At 35.1% G+C, this 19,437-nt stretch overlaps 1 long non-coding RNA gene across 1 annotated transcript; it reads left to right on the forward strand.

Moving 5' to 3' along the window:
* Positions 1 to 5,863: 5,863 nt before the first annotated feature.
* LOC114544243 lies at positions 5,864 to 6,582 on the forward strand. Its single transcript, XR_003690357.1, has 3 exons — positions 5,864 to 5,918; positions 6,020 to 6,055; positions 6,408 to 6,582. It is a non-coding gene; the product is annotated as an uncharacterized LOC114544243 (long non-coding RNA).
* Positions 6,583 to 19,437: the final 12,855 nt, after the last annotated feature.

Here is a 19,437-nt window from a genome sequence, read left to right on the forward strand (position 1 = left end):
GTGAACCTAAAAGTGTTGTATTTCCTTCATTGTAAGTAAAATAATGACTGCATGTTTATTTGAGATAGATCGTAGAAGTTTTATATTTATAGCCTGTAAAACGTTTAATACTGGAAGAGTTTAATTCACTCCGAGGCTCAGCTCCGAGGCAAAAAACTTAAGAACTAAATAAAATCAATTCCGTCGTGTTAGCGTTAAAACCTATTTTTCACTCAGAGCAACTTGGCTTGCAACATGGCATGAAAAAGTTTTTATATTTTTCAAATAAGAGAAAAAAAATTTGTGTAAGACCACCTTTAGGTTAGAAACAAATGATAGCGGCTTGTCTTCTTTGGGACTTTAACGGGCAAAAAGGTTATATTTCAACCACAATCAGGCGTACCGCTCCCCACACACGTATTTTATTTTACGAAAAATGGTTGTAAAATATTTTAGAATACGTTAGCTTCCGATCTACGGCGTAGTCAGCTTGACGGCCTAAGCCACATATTAGTAGCCACATAATAATACATTAAGACCACAAATTGTACACACTCTTTTGTCTTTCATTGTATGTGGTATTTTTTGCTTTCGCATGCGTGTCGTCGAGCAGGTCCCGCCGTAAATCGTAAATCATAAACGTCTTATTTAGAGGGGCGACATATATTCATACCTTCTCTAAATCATTCTATGTATATTTTTATTTTGAAATCGATTATATATTTTTACGTAGAGTGAAAAATCAATACATGAATATGTCCCCATTATTTATAACAACACTGTTTTCGTCATTTCATCCATGTGCTTGCAAGTGTAGAGTGCCAGCTATATAACAGAGTATAATATAATGAGAAAAACATTATTTATTCATTGTAAACAAAACTTTAGTATGTGCCAGAAGAATAGAAATGTTTTGTACTATTTGATGTGAACTTTGTTTTTCCTGTATCAATGTATATTTATATGAATAAATCATAAAAACTCAAATCAAATCAGACTGCCTATAGGATATGGGCTATAGAATCCACTAACAGAATCCAAGGCCGCCTTCGCAGTGATAATTACATGTTCATTAAATCCTAAATACACGAATTAAATCCTTAGGAATTGAGGCAATCGGCCAATCGCTATACGACGAGACGAAATTATAGCGAGTGTCTAATGCCTTACAATGAAATCAATTGACAACTTTCGTTATACAATTTGAAGCCTGTATTCATGCCGTAGTATGGCTGGGATGACACCAGGGACTTTTAATCTCGGAAAATGCTGAACTGCGATGAAAATCCATAGTAAAATAATGTTTCGGTTTTAAATGCTTCAGTAACATCCGCTTTTGAACGTTATTAAACATCTCAACTCAAGGAATGAAATTAACATGATTTAATGATTATTTAATTCGATGAGCATTATGTCATCTAAATTATATTGCTTTGATCTCGCAACAAACCATCTACAAAAGAAATAGGTAGGTTTGGTCATACTCCACGTTTAATACTCTAGCTGTAAGTACGACCTACAGCAAGGCATAACAATTATGTTATAACGGTTTCGATTATTCGCTTATCCAAACAATTGCGTTTATGAATTACATCAGATGCCAAATAACACAGAAAGTCTCATAGTTCTTACATTGTTTTTTCAGTTCTTCGTCATGGAAGCACGAATATTTTGTTTTATTGTATATAGTTCAGTATATATGTATTTATTATTAAATAATAAAAGAAGTTAATGTTATACGGGTCTTCGTATCGTAGTGTCTCGGGTCTTAGGACGCTGGTCCGGTCGGTTACTTGCCCCCTCCGTTGAGTATAAATATGAGCCCAGTTTGCCTGATCGAGTTGTTAGTTGCTTGCGTGACCCATCCCTCCCTTTTCCCTAACGACTTCACGCGATGTTGTGAACTCTACGGGAGAAGCGTCTTATTAATCTCGCTGCATGCATGGGTTTGTTTTTTTTGTTAGTTTGTTTTGCAGGATTAAGCACAGTTCTTTTCACACCCGTTTTGGTCGTTGAATTGGTGTTTGGGGTAAAGGTAAATTCATTAATGATCCCCACATTTACCGTCTCCATCCCTACTGATCGGCAGCGGGCAAAATATAGTGTAAGAGCTGGTGTGCTATCGTACTGATGTGAGCCTTAGGATCCGTTAGAACGTTAATATCATGTGAGACTTATTTTAATCATATAGTACGACCATACCGCTCGAGATATATTTTTAAACTTCACCAACAAAGTACCAGCGTGACACTAAATGTTGTTCTGAAATCAGAATACGATACTAGGTAAAACGCCCACACAGTCCCATTGGAAATTAATTATATAGTAATTGTCTCAAACTTGTGATTATAGAGGACTCCACGGCTTGAATCATTTGAATGATCAAGCAAATTACCATTTTCAAAAGCGAAGCTCTAGCCTCAGCTAAGAATACATAGTCGCTTGGCGTGGCAACCTTCATTACAACCTGTCTTAATGACATAACCTGTAATGAATGGAAAAACAGTCATATACCTCAATGAGTAAGTGAGGTACGTGAATCACTATAGCAAGTATATTCCTAGGCTGTATTACACAAACTGGCTTGATATTACTCCATGTGATATAAATGAATGCATGTCATTCTCGTTAGATTTTAAGCACAGTGCATGTCAGTGATTATTCTTTTTTACTCATAACGCTTGCTTTTAGGATGTGGCAACAGTAGCGATGTACAGTATAGTACTGTAAGTATTTATTTCGATACACATGCAGGCAAATTCAGTTGATGGTGTATCACATATTGTTTTCAATTCACAAAGTCAAAAGCCAGAAAGTTTCGCAATTGTTATTCTAGCTATATTACGAGATTTTATTATTGCTAAATTGGGCAATGAAGTCTATAATTATATAATTCTGCCTTGCAGGTTTGTACCAATGCGCTAAATGTACATAATTATATGCAGACATTGTTGACTGTGATGGTTAGAAGGGTAAGCGTAGCTAGTCTGCATTATTAATTCCAATCAATCTAATGCTCTGAAGAAATTATTCCGAGTGTGCGTAAAGTATAGCGTATGACAATGCGGAAGCATACGGCAAAGCTTATAAAAATTATATAATATGGAAATAACGAAACTCGAGTACCAAAGTTGCCATACATTCTGCTGAATTCGTTCAAGTTAAACTTTACCTACGATATATACCTCTGAAAGCTGTTATTCGTGTTGTTACCTGCGCAAAAACTCTATGCCTGTTTGCGGTTATCATCTAAAAGGTGAAATTAATTTTTTATAATTTTATAATTTTAATTTAACAGAAGCTTTCGTCTCAGACAAACATAAATTCTGCCACGTAGAACTGGGTCATGCTGTGTGCCCTTTCAAAGAGTGGTTTTCCCTGGGTTTCGGTGTTTGTGACATTTTCTATGCCGATCTACGTTATAATTCACATAAGACAGAGGATGTTGCCTGCTCCAAAAGACGAGCCTAATATTGGAAAATTTGTCTATTCGATTTTTGTTGATAGAAGACGCGTGATGACTTCCGGAAAGTTGATGCTAATTACGGCTGTTTGTCTGCTGAAAGCAATAATTGCAGACTTTGGAATTCCAAATCAAGGTTAGATTAGCGAATAAACACTCCCCTCTATTCCAAAAGAACTCGGTAAAGTCTTTAAAAGACATTCGTAAAATGAAAAAAAATCACACTATTCAGCTAAGCAACCGCGCCGTTTGTATATGCAACGAGTTCCGTATTTCTATTTTTAAACTGAGGAATATTGCATTAAGTATAGTTAATGCAAACAAGATGATTAGACGATTATCTTTTTAAATTTAATTTTACTTTTAATATGTTGCGTAAACCTTACGAGACTTTATTGTGCAAGAAATCCTTTGTTTTTAGCGTAAAAATTCACAAGCAGGAACAAAAGGATACAACAAAATATCCTACTCATTTTTGCATTCAGTAGATTAAAATCACTGAAACGTTTTTCAAATGTAACTTATACAGCATTTGCCCTTCATTAGGGGAAAAACAATACTGAATTACGCTTATTGCATACTTAATAGTTTGCTTCTGATTTCAATAACAGCAATGAAATATCAACTTGGCATAATGGAAGTTCAATAAAACAACGATTTAATTTACGCTATCTTTTAAAGTTCAAATGTGCGAGTCAAATAACAATAGCATGTAAGGAAGAACCATTAGTGCGATACGAATAACCCATAGATCAATTAAATAACGACAGCGCACTGCAATGACAAAGTTTTTGCAAGACCTAAACAAATAGTTGATGTAATCATCCTTGAATATTTTCTCTCATCAGGCATCGTGGTAGTTGCATCAATCGAAACCAGGCAGCATACTTTTCGACGGTAACGCAAGGCATGTTCCTCTCAGCAACTTCTATGAAAATAGGCTTGCTATATTCTCTCAGTGAAATATTGGCATTCGGGCAGCATTTCGGTTGTTAATCTCGTGCTGGGACCGAGGACGTGTGATGTCACCCTTGATATTAGCTTTCAAACAATTGATAGCTTAATTGTTCAACTGGATTCGAGAATGGAAATTAAGTAAGGTGGCAAAATCTTAATTTCGACATCGAAAAAACGTAGTATGTTTCGTTTTCATCCAACTTCGCAGCTGTGTTCACCAGAAACTCGTTGAAACGTTCCCCTGTGATGGCTCCCAATTGAGTCTTCTGATTGATCAGCACGAACGCCGGACATATAGCCCACACGCGGTAAGCTCTGTCGCCTTGTTGCGAATGCCCCTGGCTCCGTGATGTCCATATGGTAAACCCACACCCGTCAATAAGAACGGGAATTTGGTTTGCTATCTCCAAGAACCAGTGAGCATAGTTATCCCAGCGTTGAATAACATCAGCTCGATTACGCTCGGCTGGAACTTTATGTGCTATCTTAAGGGTATACAACATTCCTTCTAAATGTTTAGCTACTGCTTGCACGTGAGCTGGATGGTCCGGGAGTCGTTCTCTTAATTTTGCATTGATACTTTCCAAAGTTAGCATAGGATTCTCGTCGAGAATTAGCAACGACAGGATAGTCCTGGTCGGGGTCCTGAAAAGCCCTCACCAGACGTTCTCTGTCTTCCTGTGTAATTCTACGTTTTCTTCCCTCAGCCGTATGGTATGCTGTGATAAAAACAGTGAACTCAAAAAAGACTGGAACGCTCACTCTCTGACTTTCCCTCATTATTAGTGTAGCCAAGATGGTGGATAATGAAGCCTTTTTTGTAGGTATGATTCAGGCCTCTGGTGCAGGAAATTTCAAAGAAAAATCATAATTGTAGCCATTTTACCTACGAAATATCCGCGCCGAAGGCCGGGATCATACCTACAAGAAAGGCTTCAGTGTCCGCCCTCTTGGCTTCAAACTTCCGACGGAGTGAGCGTTCCTTACTGTTATTCGTATCGCACAATGATTCTTCCCTATACATGCTATTATTATTTTGACTCGTACATTTGAACGTTAAAAGATGGCATAAATTAAATCATTGTTTTATTGAACTACCAATACACCCAATTGACATGTTATTGTTGTTATTGAAATTAGAAGCGCATTATTAAATATGCAATAGGCGTAATTCAGTATTGTTTAAATCTTAATGAAGGGAAAATCGGCTGTATTTATCACTGTGTCTGTGTGCATGAAGAGATTCGTATCCCGCGCTGTTGCATCATTCGTTGGACTTGACAGGACTATTAGCAGATCAGATAGAGGCTGAGAATTTTGTAATTATACATATAATATAAATATATAAGTAATTGTACGATAATATTATTCTATAACCTTAAACATTTTAACTGCTGTACTTATGTACTGGTGATGCGATTTTTCAATGCGGAATTCACGTAATTTTCAATTCATACATTTTTACATTGTTTAGCTCCACCTACGTACGCGATGATGACAACAAGGACGAATATTCCAGGTATAAAATTCAACAGATTATGATATGTATTATGACATATTCACTCGAAATTGGAGTTAAGTCGGCACGGAAGAAAATTTTATTATGGTTTACTATTTTAGTTTTGCCATCTGCCAATGCCTCATCAGTTCCTAGTGGTAGGTTTATGTTATTCAAATTTTTATCTTGATAATAGCATGGTATCGGTGAACTATTTAAACCGACTATTTAATAAGGTTACGAATAGAAACAGCTGTCTTTTAAAGCCTGTTTGCTTTTTAACGTCATTTTACGCTTCATATATAGTTATTAGCTCTTCCGAAGCTATTAAATTGCTCGACACATTCAATCCCAGGTGTAAGAGTCGTCGAACCCAACCTTGTTGCATGAGAAGTTCCTTTTTGCGCCTCTTTTGTTTCTTTATAACTAAATAGTGCGTACAATTTGTAGCATCTCGTGATTGTTCACCACCGCCGTTATGTAATTAAGTGTTTTTTATAACTATTTAAGGAAGCAAGCAGAAAAGGAAAAGATTATCCACGCGAGATTTCATTGGCATTGTCATGACAGGAACGTCCATATTGATAATAGTTGTTTTCCTTTGTTGCACTCAAGTCATGCGGTTGTTATAGAAGATCTAACAGATGTCGCAACCGGTAAAGCTCTGTGGAGCTTCTTAGCACTTTCTCCCTTGTGTTGTTGTCTTTCGTAAAAATAATATTTTGGCGTAAAAATAATATTTTGCATCAAAACGAGGCTTGGTGGCAAAAGCAAGATGGTGGTAAAAGCTTAAGGAAAAACCCGCATAAACGCCATTGCTCAACTTTTTGTGTCGATGGAAGCACAGCTTCGGTTCAATTCTACAGGCGAGGATATTTTGAAGAATGCGATACCCAAGCTAACGAATTTGACGCCTAAAGACGAAACGTTTGAAATTTGCAAAGAAAGCACTAATTTTGGTATGTTACCCGAAATAGTTTTCCCTGCATATTTCCTGAATATATTACTTGAAATATATAATCCGGAAAGACTCTCCAGTTTTCGACCTATATATACATTTTACTCTATATTACTCTATATTCGATTTACGAGTATTTCTGAAATGTTAGCGGGAAGCCGTTTTCCAAGTTTTGGTTTTCCTATAACATTTTTCTAGGTGTTCAAGAAAAAGCTCAGCAGGAGACAGCTGCCGCTTAGCAACCTATACCTTTAAATTTAACAGGGTGGGTTAATCCTTAAGGTAGAAGATCGGTTACTACTGTATGGATAATCTATTATTATTAATGAAAAAATGTCGTATAGAAAGTGACAGAAAAATTACTCTCACGAATAATAAACGAGGGCAACATTGACGAGAGTAGGAAGAGTCAAGAGTGTGGGGGTGTATAATAAATAATAAATAATTAAGCTATGCATGGTCGAATGGATCTCTATATAATTATAACAATAAAAGTTTAGCTTTTTACAGCTACTTAATGGGGAAACTTTAACGTGTGTGAATGGGTTCCAGCGTCATCTTGAGAAATACTATACGTCATTATATTAAGGTGACCGCTTTACAATCGAACTTTATCGAAAAACAACGAACAAAGATCACAATCTAAACGAAAGACTGATATAAGGGTTTCTTTGCTTCTGGTATGCTATTGAGACATCAAGCAGTGCAGTTAATTCATATTCAAATCAATGCTGTCTTATTCCTGGTTTACAATACTCAACAATTCGAAAACATTCAAAGAAACTTCTGTATTTTTAAGACAGTTTGGTCGATCGCTTCGCTTCAATCTCTGTAAGTACATCCTTTACTAACATGTTAGATATCTTCAAAGCCTTTAAATATCTCTATGGCGGCTCCACACATATTTGTTTTTACAATACTGAGGAATTTGTAATTACTGGCATGTACATATTAAAGATCTTATATCAGATCTTAATTATTTATTTTTCCTCTAACCGCGCAAGCAGACGGCAAACAATATATAATTTATTTCAAAGTGAATGCTATTCAGGTTCTCGCCAGCTTAGTTCACATCTTGATGCTTCAATTTTCATGGACAACATTCCCTAAATTCCGTCAGTATATAATAATTCGTAGAAGACTACGATTTTCTGTCTGCCTTTAATAACCTACTATATATTGTCAGAGGCCTTTTATAGTTTAACCAACGTGGCAATATTTCACTTTCTGGCTCATAATTATTGGGCTTTACAGATTTGATTTATGTTTGAATATAATGCATCAATTTTCTAGACTTTGGCTTTAGTTCAGAAATCTGGCATTTATTTCGAAAATTCTATTTGAGTTTGGTTTCCTGAATTCAATTCTGAATTTTGCTGGTATTTCTTCTTATATTGTAGTTTATTCACTTTTTCAAGTAATAGCTTAGGGGCTGAAGACATCGAATTTAGTTGCTATAGTATATATTTGAAACCCACTCTAATAAATATATTCTCGAGAATTCTCCCAGAATAATTTTCCGCTACAATGATTCTTGGTATAATATAATCAACCTGCCAAAGTAATTTAAAACGAATAACTTGAAAAAATATTATTATATCATTCAGGTTAACCTGTTATTAGGTAGTTCTGATGAGGGATATAAGTTATACTTATTAATTCTTTCGTTTGAAAAAATGATTAATTTCGTTGTTATAATCAATGAATCAGGAGCAAAAATTGAATGTATAAAAATTATACTGTTTTGATACACTGTTTTATACGGTTTAACCTCAGTCTTAGTACACTCGGGAAACTGAGTGGGTTAGGTCTAGCGGTTCAAGATATTTGTTGTCGTTAACGTTGCACTGGATATAATTATATAATTGTTGCCGCATTCGATTATTTAACAAAAATATACTCTTATTTATTTACTCTGAAAGATTCTATGAGCAAAGATTTGGGTTTTTAAAAGTATTTGGTGGTGCAAATATAACAAATTATATAATATAGAAATTAAAATAGTTCAATTCAAGAATCGAAGGTACAGAATAAAATTAGGCATATATAGAAAGGACGGCAAACGATGTACGAATTTACTGTTTACCTTTAAGTAGTTTTTCCGTGGATATGGGTTCTGATTCACGTGAGAGACGACTTTCACACTCTAGGAGTTGAATAATGCTTTTAAGTCAAAGTTGTGCAAGCAAAGATATTTTTTAATCACGTAAAGTGTGAAATCTATATTATATAGGCTCTTGCAGTGATGACGTATCACATTAGTAGTCCGCTATCATGGTGGCATGTCGCTTTAGTATAGTGCCACTAATCTTAATAATTTGATTTAGCCAATTTTAAAATCAGTATATAATTAACGTAATTTAACATATAATGAACTAACAGTCTAATGCTATTATGTGTACTGTGAATGAAACAAACTTCAAACAACTTCAATTATATGCATTATACCAGATGCGCAATCCAGTATTTTCCAGATCAGTGACTCGTACAACGAAATTTCTGTGGGTGCAACGAAATAATACAATCAATTGATTGTGTTGGTACTCCAGTAAACTAAAATTAGTAGAAATCTTCTTGATGATAAACGGAAAACTGGTCATAAGCTTTATTAGCAGGGTGCATAATATTCGTGTATGCTGTTTTGAAAGCGAACCACATGACAAATCTAATACATTTCCTTCAATTGGGCGGCTAACTGTATAAATTAGAACATTTAGTGAAATTTTGAAGCGTACTAATTCCGCTAGGAAGTTAGGAAATTACACACGAAAGAACAAACAACAAAGGTTCATAATAATTTTATAAGCTGAACAATGCATTCAGGAATACCACAGAATTTACCCTTCAGCAATTGGGTAATTTTTTTTTGTAAACACAGAATTTACCCTTTAGCATCAGCCACAGGCACAGCGGGCTAAAAACCGCCAAATAAACCAGTCAATATGAAATCGCTTTTTTCCACATTATGTTGTAACATGGCTAGAAATCGAGATCAGCCGATCAGCCGAGTTTTCACGCACAAACTCCAAATTTTCGAATTTAAAATGGCGGAAAATTAAATTGTGTGGTGGACTAAATTTTGATGAATCTGCACCAGTTTTGTTATAGCTTTAGGGTAGCCGTTAAGGCTCCAAATGCTGCTAAAAAAGATAGTCAATCCGAGCGTCTAAAAAGCCGTGCCATTCCAGCAAAGCCAAATCAAAGTATTCATACAAGGTAAGAAAACTTAGTCTATAATTAATATATCTCGTTGACATATTTTCGCTACTCAGATTGTCGCCAAATTTGTGGGACCCCCTGACGGGATGTAACAAAAATCCATAATGTTGAATTTTTTTATTAAATCAGAGTAAAGCCGCCATTTTCAACTTGCTTGATAAAAGTCCATTATGCACATATTTTTCCAGCAATGTTGTTCTTCGTTTCTAGCCATGTTTTAATTATGGCGTAATAATTACATGTGTGTAATTTTACGTGATTTTATTGAAAATGACATTTAAATAACGTGCAAGTACACTTCTTGACCATAGCTAATAAGCCAAGTGTACTCGATAGAGGTTTAATTTAGGGAAATGCTTTAATTTTGGTCTTAGAAATCTGGAAATCTGGTGCGAAAATGTAAAGTGGACAAATCTCTGTCACGATGGATTCGGAGTAAAACCAAGTGTATAGCTCGATGGGGTCTATTTTCCTATTGTGGGATCTTTTGTACATCAGTTTAAAGACATTCCAAAAGAAACCATTGCTGTTAACTTGCCTTTTTTTGGCATTGCACGTTTGTAGAGCTGGTGAGTAGTAGTTGGATGTGTAATCTGTATACGTTAATAAGCCGATAATCATTAACATGGCGAGAAATTTTGGACACGCACGCGCGGTAGATACACAGACTTCGGGAGATTCGAAACAATATGGCCACGCGAAATCACACGGCTTTATTAGTGTTATATTAAAAATGTGGCCTTACCTCTAAACGTTTTAAAAATGTGAAAATGTTCTATCTGATTCTGTTTTTAGACGTAAAACTTGATATTTTGATATCATGGATGATATTTAGATGTTAATACTTCTTGCGGTTTTGCAGGAAATAGCCAACGGCTATTAAAGTATAGAAAAACACCATTTATAGCGTCGAAAGTTGTTTTGACCGTTGAACTTGTAAGATTTTCGCGCGATCGGGTCACGATAACCAAAATGTTCTATCGGTTTTCTAAACTCCGAGCGATGATTTTGAATACCCATCAGTGCAAAAATGTGAAGAATATATATCTCTTGCGGTTTTTAGCTTTAAAATCAGCAAATTTCAACGTTATATTTTCATAAAAACTGACCTTTTTCCCCAAAAAACTCTTCAAAAAATAACTGAAATTGTTTTTCATCGTCCATATTTGCTAGGCAACCAAGCCTTGACTTGTTGCCATGGTTTTAAGGCATATTCGAACTTTTTTGTCGCATTTTAGGGTATTTAGAATGTGATATATCGTGTGTATTTCACTTGTGATTCGTTAGAATAAATTAGAACAATTTATTCGTTAGAATAAATTAGAACCCCCCTGTGCGTGTCCAAAATTTCTCGCCATGAAATGCGGCTCATGGAATGTCGTGAAATTGCCTCCTTAGAATATACCGGCTTTATATTTAAATATATTATCTCGTTGGATGTATTCATGTATAATGATATTTCCTATTTCACAAACTTTGGGAAAGTGGTCGGTTGACCAATTTGATTTTGACGCGACATTTTGATGGGCAATTTCAGCACACAACTACCGTCATGCGTGCAGTACGTACTACGTAAGATTTGCCTGTTGTAAATACTGAATGCAGATGATAATTAAGCGCAAAAGCAAAACAACTCACGCTTTAAACAAAACTTGAAGACATGTCAAGAATAGATCAATAAAATATGATCTTTCATCGAATATTCCATAATTCAGATTTGGTTGACTAATTAGAATCACATGCAACATGATTGAGTCGGCATAAAAATCATTGATCTTCCTGACCTGTGTTGAAATAGGAACATGCGATGGGACAATAGAAAGTGAACGAATTATTGAAAAAAATTCTGAATATATCCATGTTATGGTCGGACATCAGGCAGTTATCAACTGGACATGGTGCGTTGCTGTAAACAGCTCTGCTACAGGAATTATCGTTTATAAAGTCACTCGTGTAAACTCACGGATTACGAATCGTGCTATATTGGCAATGAATTGGTCAAAGTATGTATTTTATCTGAAACACAATTCAAGACACGAACTCTCGAGTGAAGTAAACACAACAGGCTTTCGAGAAAAAGCAGTTTTCATTATCAACAACGTAAGCAAAGTGGATTGTGGTAAATACAGCTTTCATGTTCGAAGGGTGGGATATCGCGATCTTGAAAATGAGGTCACATTGATTGTTAGCAGTACAGGTCAGTATAATTATAATGTTTGGAATTTTCAGGTTAACCAGTGTATGGTTAGGGTGCTCCAGAGTAAGTCAGAATACCACCGGGTGAGGGTACTAATTCCGCCCGGAGATTTTAATTACCCCCGGGAATGCAAATGCGAAATCAAAGTTGTCCGCCATTATGTCATCAAGTTATGCGCATGCGTGAGTTTAAGTGAATTTGTTTAAAAAGGAATTGAAGCTTCCCTAAAAATTGTAATACAGTATTTAAAACTATTCGTAGCACAATTAATGAATTATGATTATAGTTGAATGTGATAGCTTGACTTTATAATTGTACTTGATATATATAGGATTTTACTTATACGACTTCGATCATTCAGCAGAAAGGAGTATTGTAGAATGTCTGTGATGGAAATGTATGTTTATTGCTTCGGCGAGGGGATTTTGCATGCATGTATTTCTAGTATGCATGTATGACTTGTCAGATTTGCAGAAGCGTGAATTAAGAAGTAACCTGATATAACACAGGTTTCGCATAAATTGTAAATCTTTAAGAAAATTCTGCATTTCAATGTTTCTATTCTTCCTAAATCGACTGTATGTCGTCTATATTGATCATTTACTGATCATGAACGTCTTGCGTTTTTAGAAATTTATTAAATGGAAAGATTTATGCTGTTTGTTCAGGATTGTGTTGAGCGCAGTATAGATAATGCCTCTCTAAAACAATTCCCCTTCGCATAAATTAAAATAATAATTGTATACTATACTAGGAATTATATTTGCGTGCCCTTTTATTATATTTTGACATATCTAAAAATATGTTAAATTGTCGCCAAAGACGCAATTTTTAATTTCTCACTTCCATGAAAATCTCGAATAAAACTTTAATTGTGAAAAATTATATGAATCATGTTTCTTTAAATTCTATAAAGTTGTCCTAACACAATTTTTGATATTTTTTTACAACTCAGAACCGATGTGTGGAACTCCGTGGAGAACAACGAGGGAACAAGAAACTATGTTGGTGTCAACCAAAAACATAACACATTTTTATCCCAGCGAGAGAATCTACGATAGCAAACAAAACATTATCATAGTTTCTGTGACAATTCCTAGTTGTATCGTGGCTTCTATAGTCGTCCTTCTCGTGCTTTTAAAATGCAAAATACGTAAAAATACCACATCCGATTCTCTCAGTCAAAATTTAATTGTTTAAAAAATTGACATAGAGCTACGCTGCATGGCATTATAGTATTAATTTTGTTACATAATTGTATTATATATACTTTAAGTTTTAATATTAGATTTTAATAGCTATTCAAACGTCAGTAAGATATAGATTCATTATATACCTAGATTCATTTTCAACAGTATGAAAATGAACATAAAAGTGTGTGACAATAACTTACCATTCACACTCTAAAGCTTTAACTATTTAGGCCTATTCTCTGATATCCACGTTCTGTATGATAATTTTTTTTTCAAACCAATTGTCTTTGTCGTCTTTGCCGTCAGTTAACATGAATATTATATATATGCTGCCTTTCAATTATCAATGCTAGCTACGCTATTGTGGATTAGAAGCTCCAGAAGAAGAAACAGATTTATCTACAAAAGCAAGAGAAACCTGTTCGTAGCCGAAAAAATGTCAGTGAAGAATGGTTTGGAAGGAACCTTTGTCCGACTCTTTGAACTCTAAATAGACTGGAACGATGATTAGCCGGTAGCTATCTTTGAAGCTAAATCGGAAATGTTTGTCAGGCTTTATGTGTGTGTCAAAAGATAAAAAATGTGAAAACGACAAAAAAATACAATAATCTTCGTCTCTCGCTGACCAGAGGTAGATCTAGGATTTTTGAAAGATAACTCCGGATTCAAAATTCTTAAGAAAATATTTAAACGGCAGATCGGACTGTCGCCTGGACTTGGCCAGTTGTATAAAAGATAAGATAACTGTAGTTTAGGACAGAATTGGCCATTCACAGTTGTTTGTTTCTGAATTATAATTAGGATTTAACTACGGAAAGAGCTAAGAGTTTTAAACAACCGGCGCCTGGATTAGTTATTTTCATAAAATGCAATCTGCACAATTCATTTCGTCTTTGTGAATATGGAGCGACACAGCTTCCAAAGCCTTCCTGTGTGTGAGGTAGATCAGGATAAATAATTGTTAGAGCTCGCTTCTAAACGCGTTCAATGTCATCTAAGAGACACTGAGAGGCACTAAAATTCCACAACTGGCAAACATATTTAAGGACTGATCTTATACAATTAGTACGTTTGAATAGGCGTAGGAAATAGAGGCGTTTAGAGGTCTTAGATATAATATAAGCAATGTGTGTGCTCCATTTCAAATCCACAGAATATATATACCTAAATTTTTTGCCGAACATACCCGAGCTAATTCGTAGTTATTCATACGAATATTGGATCTGGTTTTGGACGCGGACTTTCGCAGTAAGAGATGATCAAATTTTGAAATTTATAGTTTAGTTGAGTTTCACATCATTTCCGATGCACGTTCATGCAGCTTATTGCATAAACGAGGGATTGCATTTTTCCTTGCTCGCCTTTAGGAATAATTTCAGACACACATGTCATCTACATATTTCCACCTTCGATCATAGTCAGCTAGATAACAAATAGCATGACTCTTATTCCAGAGTAGTTAAAACCTAAATTTGTAGTGAATGAGCGATGCATTTCCCCTGATTTTAGTGCGAAATAAGATTTGGACACCCCCAACAAACCCTCTGCGAAAAGAAATATATGTGGTGAGCTCTTCGTGCCCGTAGACTTTTTGACACCATTAGGATAGTTTTTAACCAATTCTGGAATTTTTTAGGTTATCCTAAAATTCGTGTTAGTTAAATGATTAACTTTGACGAGATAACTGCATGTGGAAGGAAAATGTATCCTTCGCTACAAAACTATGTAATTATAAGTGTACTAATTTCCGTCGAACGCTTTTGCAGAGTTTTCCAACAAACTACAGATTCATGGACAGTGTCCTTTGAATATACAGTATTATTATATAATACAAAGTAGACAAATAATGTTCCTCTACTTTTTATAGGGTATACTGTATGCACATGATGGGTAATAAGGGAGCTCGAGTAATGCAATGTCTCCTTCTTTGGACAATAGCAATCACTGCAGTCATCGGAATTGTGAATCAAGGTAAATTACAGTACTTTGTTCAAATGATAAAAGTATCAATATATAACTTCAGTAATACGTGGCAAAAATACTGCAATTTCATTAGTTAAGAATGTACAACTATATCCAATCACATTTCAGGTTATAAAAAATTGCAACCAATAATAATTATGATATATTAAGTCGTGTAATTAATGCCAAATTAATAAACCATTAGGTAACCACTCGTATGATTTTGGCATTTATTATTAGCGTACTAAAAGAAGAGTACAATTGTTTCATTAATTGTACTTCAGTACAATTAATGATTTTGCCCAAATAAACAAAATGGCGGAAAGTTTTTTGCATACAAACTAACGAGTCCTGGAGACTGTAAAAAGTACAAAATAGTGGATAAAAGTCTGGCAGGACTGTATATTTAAAAGAAACTATCGTGTTTGCATTGAAACGTTACGAATGTTGTACGATTTTATTATGCTAATAATAAACAAATAATCGTGCGATGTTGCTCGTACCATTAGGGATTATTAATATAGTGCTCATGATGTTTAAAAATTTTGCCAAATTTCGCTCGTCCAATTTTGGCAAAATTTTCAAACATCACTCGCACTATTAATCCCGAACTGCATGTACTCGCTACCGCATGATTACCTGTAGTCTATACTAATTGAACTTCTTATTAGTCCTAATAATATCATTATGAAGAAATGACAAACGCTTGACGATTTTGCATGGCTATATATTATTTAACACACTTTATTTATCATTACAGATTCACGCGAAGTTCCATTTACACTCGGGTCGACAATCACAGTGTCTCTGAAAACGATAGACTATAGAAATTGCAGTAAAGCTGGAATGAAATTGAGTTTCCATCCACGCAACTCCAATAGCACTGTGGGAACTTTACTCTACAACATACTAATTAATCCCGATAAATTGGTACCAGTAAGAGAAAATATTACGTTAACTGATTTTGGATTTCGGAACGTTACAAGTGAACGAAATTCCACACACATGTTCATTTATTTCATTGAAATGAACTTATTTGCGCAAGGGCAAAGGTATACAGTCGATGAATTCTGTGGTTTTGGACATTTGAATGAAGAATTTCGGCATTTCTTGATATTCAGATTAGGTAAGTAGCTATAGCATGATGCCTGCACCTAAAACACAGCGAAACGACGCTCTGACGTCTGGATTTTGCGAATAGTCGACAATATGATCGTTGGAAATTAAAGCGAGTTGACACAGAGCCTTCTGTGCTGTTTAAGCAGTGAAAATAAAAAAAATGTTTTGAAATGTTGCCTGTTATGAGGGGTAAACAAGCCTAGAATGGATCTCATATTACATCATCCCTTATAATTATTTGCCGAAATAAAGCGGGGTTAATTAACTATTCTTGACATTGGCTGTTTCCCAGTTCAAATTTCTTAGAAACTGTTAAGAAAACATTTATATCTTCGGAAAGTATAATATGTTCGTATAACGGAATGGCGTGGAGACACATGGTTTGTCGCCACTGCCTGGCGACAATGGTTAATTTCTGTTTCAATTTGCATTGATTAAGTTTCGTTTATTCTCGCTTAAAATAATGATTCGCGTACTGCGGTTATAACGAACATTGATAGCAGCCCACGTCTGTGATATGCAATGACAAGTATTACGAGTACCCCAGGGAGTATACGGGGTCTGCTCTTGCAAAAAATTGACAACCGATGATTTTAAAATGTTATGTCTTCATTGTTATTGTCAGCAATCAATAGTTGACAGATCCTTCGCGTTAATGCTCGGTAATAGTTTCTATTTCAATTTGCTTTGCCCTTTGTTTAGTTTCGTTCCCTACCGTGACAACGACGACCATAATGAATACCTCAGGTAATTAAACGGGGTCTGCTATCGTCGAATTGACAACCAAGTCGTGCCATGATTTTATAATTTTTCCTATTTAGTTTTGTCTTCAGCGAATAGGACCAATACTACGCAGCCCTCTGCCGGTAAGTTAATCTCTTAAATAAAATACAAATCAAGTAGAGTCCGCCTATTTTGAGGCAAACTAGCCTCGCTTTTCCTCTCAGTGAAATAAAGAGTATATAGGCATGAATGATGTTATTTAACTGACCGCATGTCGTTCGTTTTTCTCATTCAAGGAAAAAAGATATCATCTGCATGGGTACGGATTACTGGTATCACTGCCGGAATTATGACGGCTGGATGGATCTTACACTTTCTGTAAACGTACGATTGTGGTTGTACAATGTTATCCAGGTGATCTGTTATCCAATCTGTGAAAATAAATTAAATTTCCTATCAAACAAAATCCGTACCGAGCAACAGGTGGGAAATTTGGCTGCACATACGCAAGCAAATTGAGCCACGCAAATTGCTTGGCATAGACGCAATGCGTGTTTGCACAAAAGAAGCGGGAAATTTAAGAAGAAAAAAAATGGCATGTGATCACCTGGATCTCTGTGTAAATGCAGTGCAGTTAGTGTCAAAGTAAAAAATGTACATGTTGCCGCCTATATTTAGTGAACATGAAAACAGAAAACGGATATATAAACATTAGGAAATATCGTGAATAATCATTACAAAGTCAAAATTCAATTTAAGGGCTTTAAGCCACAATTTTTTTGGCGTGGTTATTTTATTTTGGATAAGATATGTATTTAGCCTTCTCCGCAGGCATCTCTAATGTATTATCCATTTATCCTACAAGCTAATTTACTTTAAAAAAAAATTGTTGACCGAGCTCAACTTTATTTTGCATGAAAACATCGTTTTATTTCTATTCTTGAAATGTGTCGAAATATTTGCTTTCATTTATTACATATTTGCCAAAAAATAAGTCGTGTGATATTCACAACGCTTTCGGCGAATAATTGCTAATTATATGCAGGAGACTGCATTGGGAGATTTTTTTTCTCCCAACCAAAAATCAAACTTCAAAAATTCGGTTCTGTTTTTTTTTTAATATTTGAAATTTAGTAAATTTTTAAGATTGCATGCAAATTGTTTTTCTGCAGACCGGGGCGTCACCGTGGCGAGTCGCGCTAAATCTTAAACGATAATTTTGCAGTAGCGTACGGGAGCAGGGTTTCCATAATGAAAGGAAATTTCCTTACAATTGGCAACCACAAGGGAGGGAGGGGTCTGTTTCAATATAATGTTTTATGCATTCTTTTCAAAAGTTCTTTGTTTCTCTCTTTTTTTATTGCCATCCCCCTTAGAGGACAGTCGTATGCAAATAAGTTGTGGAAACCCTTTACGGGAAACGATAATTGGGGGGGGGGAGCACATGATTATTGATGTATTCATGTTAACAGACTTTGAAAACAAATTATTCTTGCACAACATGAATATATCAATAGGCGCCCCTTCGCCAATTTTCGTTTCCAGTACGCCGCTGCAATTTAGCTTCAATTAGAAAATTGTTGTGATTTAATTTCGAAAGATTCCACTATTATTATGTGCATTGGTAAAACAACACACCAAAATTTTGTTGCTTAAGCCCTTAAATATAATTTGTTGTATTTACATTCGGTATGAGTCATTCACAAAGCGCAAGAAAACTCCTTTATAGTTAAAATTTATGAATACTGTGCAGTTCTAATTACTGTCTTATTAGCATATTCCAATTCCCGCTCTGTACAACATTTTAGTCTGGATGCTGAAATAAAGGAAAAATGATTATTTATTGTAACTGAATTTTTTGTTCAGAATGTAATGACAAACAGAAATTTTAACTTTTAAATTAAAATATAACCTTACTCAAAAACAAAATATATGTGTAATTAGATATATTCATTGCAACCTTTGCCCGGCGGCAAATATTTGAACTTTCATTGTCTCAAGTCACATGGCCTGAAATAGTTAAGTTTGATTGGTTATTCTATGGTGCCAACATCTTAAATGGGTTAACTTGCATGCAAGCTAAAAAATGTATTAAGTAAAATAATCGCTTACTAGATTTTTTGACATATCACATCACTCCTGAACATCGCTGTATGACAAAGTTAAAGT

The sequence above is a fragment of the Dendronephthya gigantea genome, unplaced genomic scaffold, assembly GCF_004324835.1.
Source record: "Dendronephthya gigantea isolate DGI-Jeju-01 unplaced genomic scaffold, DenGig_1.0 000004F, whole genome shotgun sequence".
In the NCBI taxonomy this organism is placed as follows: Eukaryota; Metazoa; Cnidaria; class Anthozoa; order Malacalcyonacea; family Nephtheidae; genus Dendronephthya; species Dendronephthya gigantea.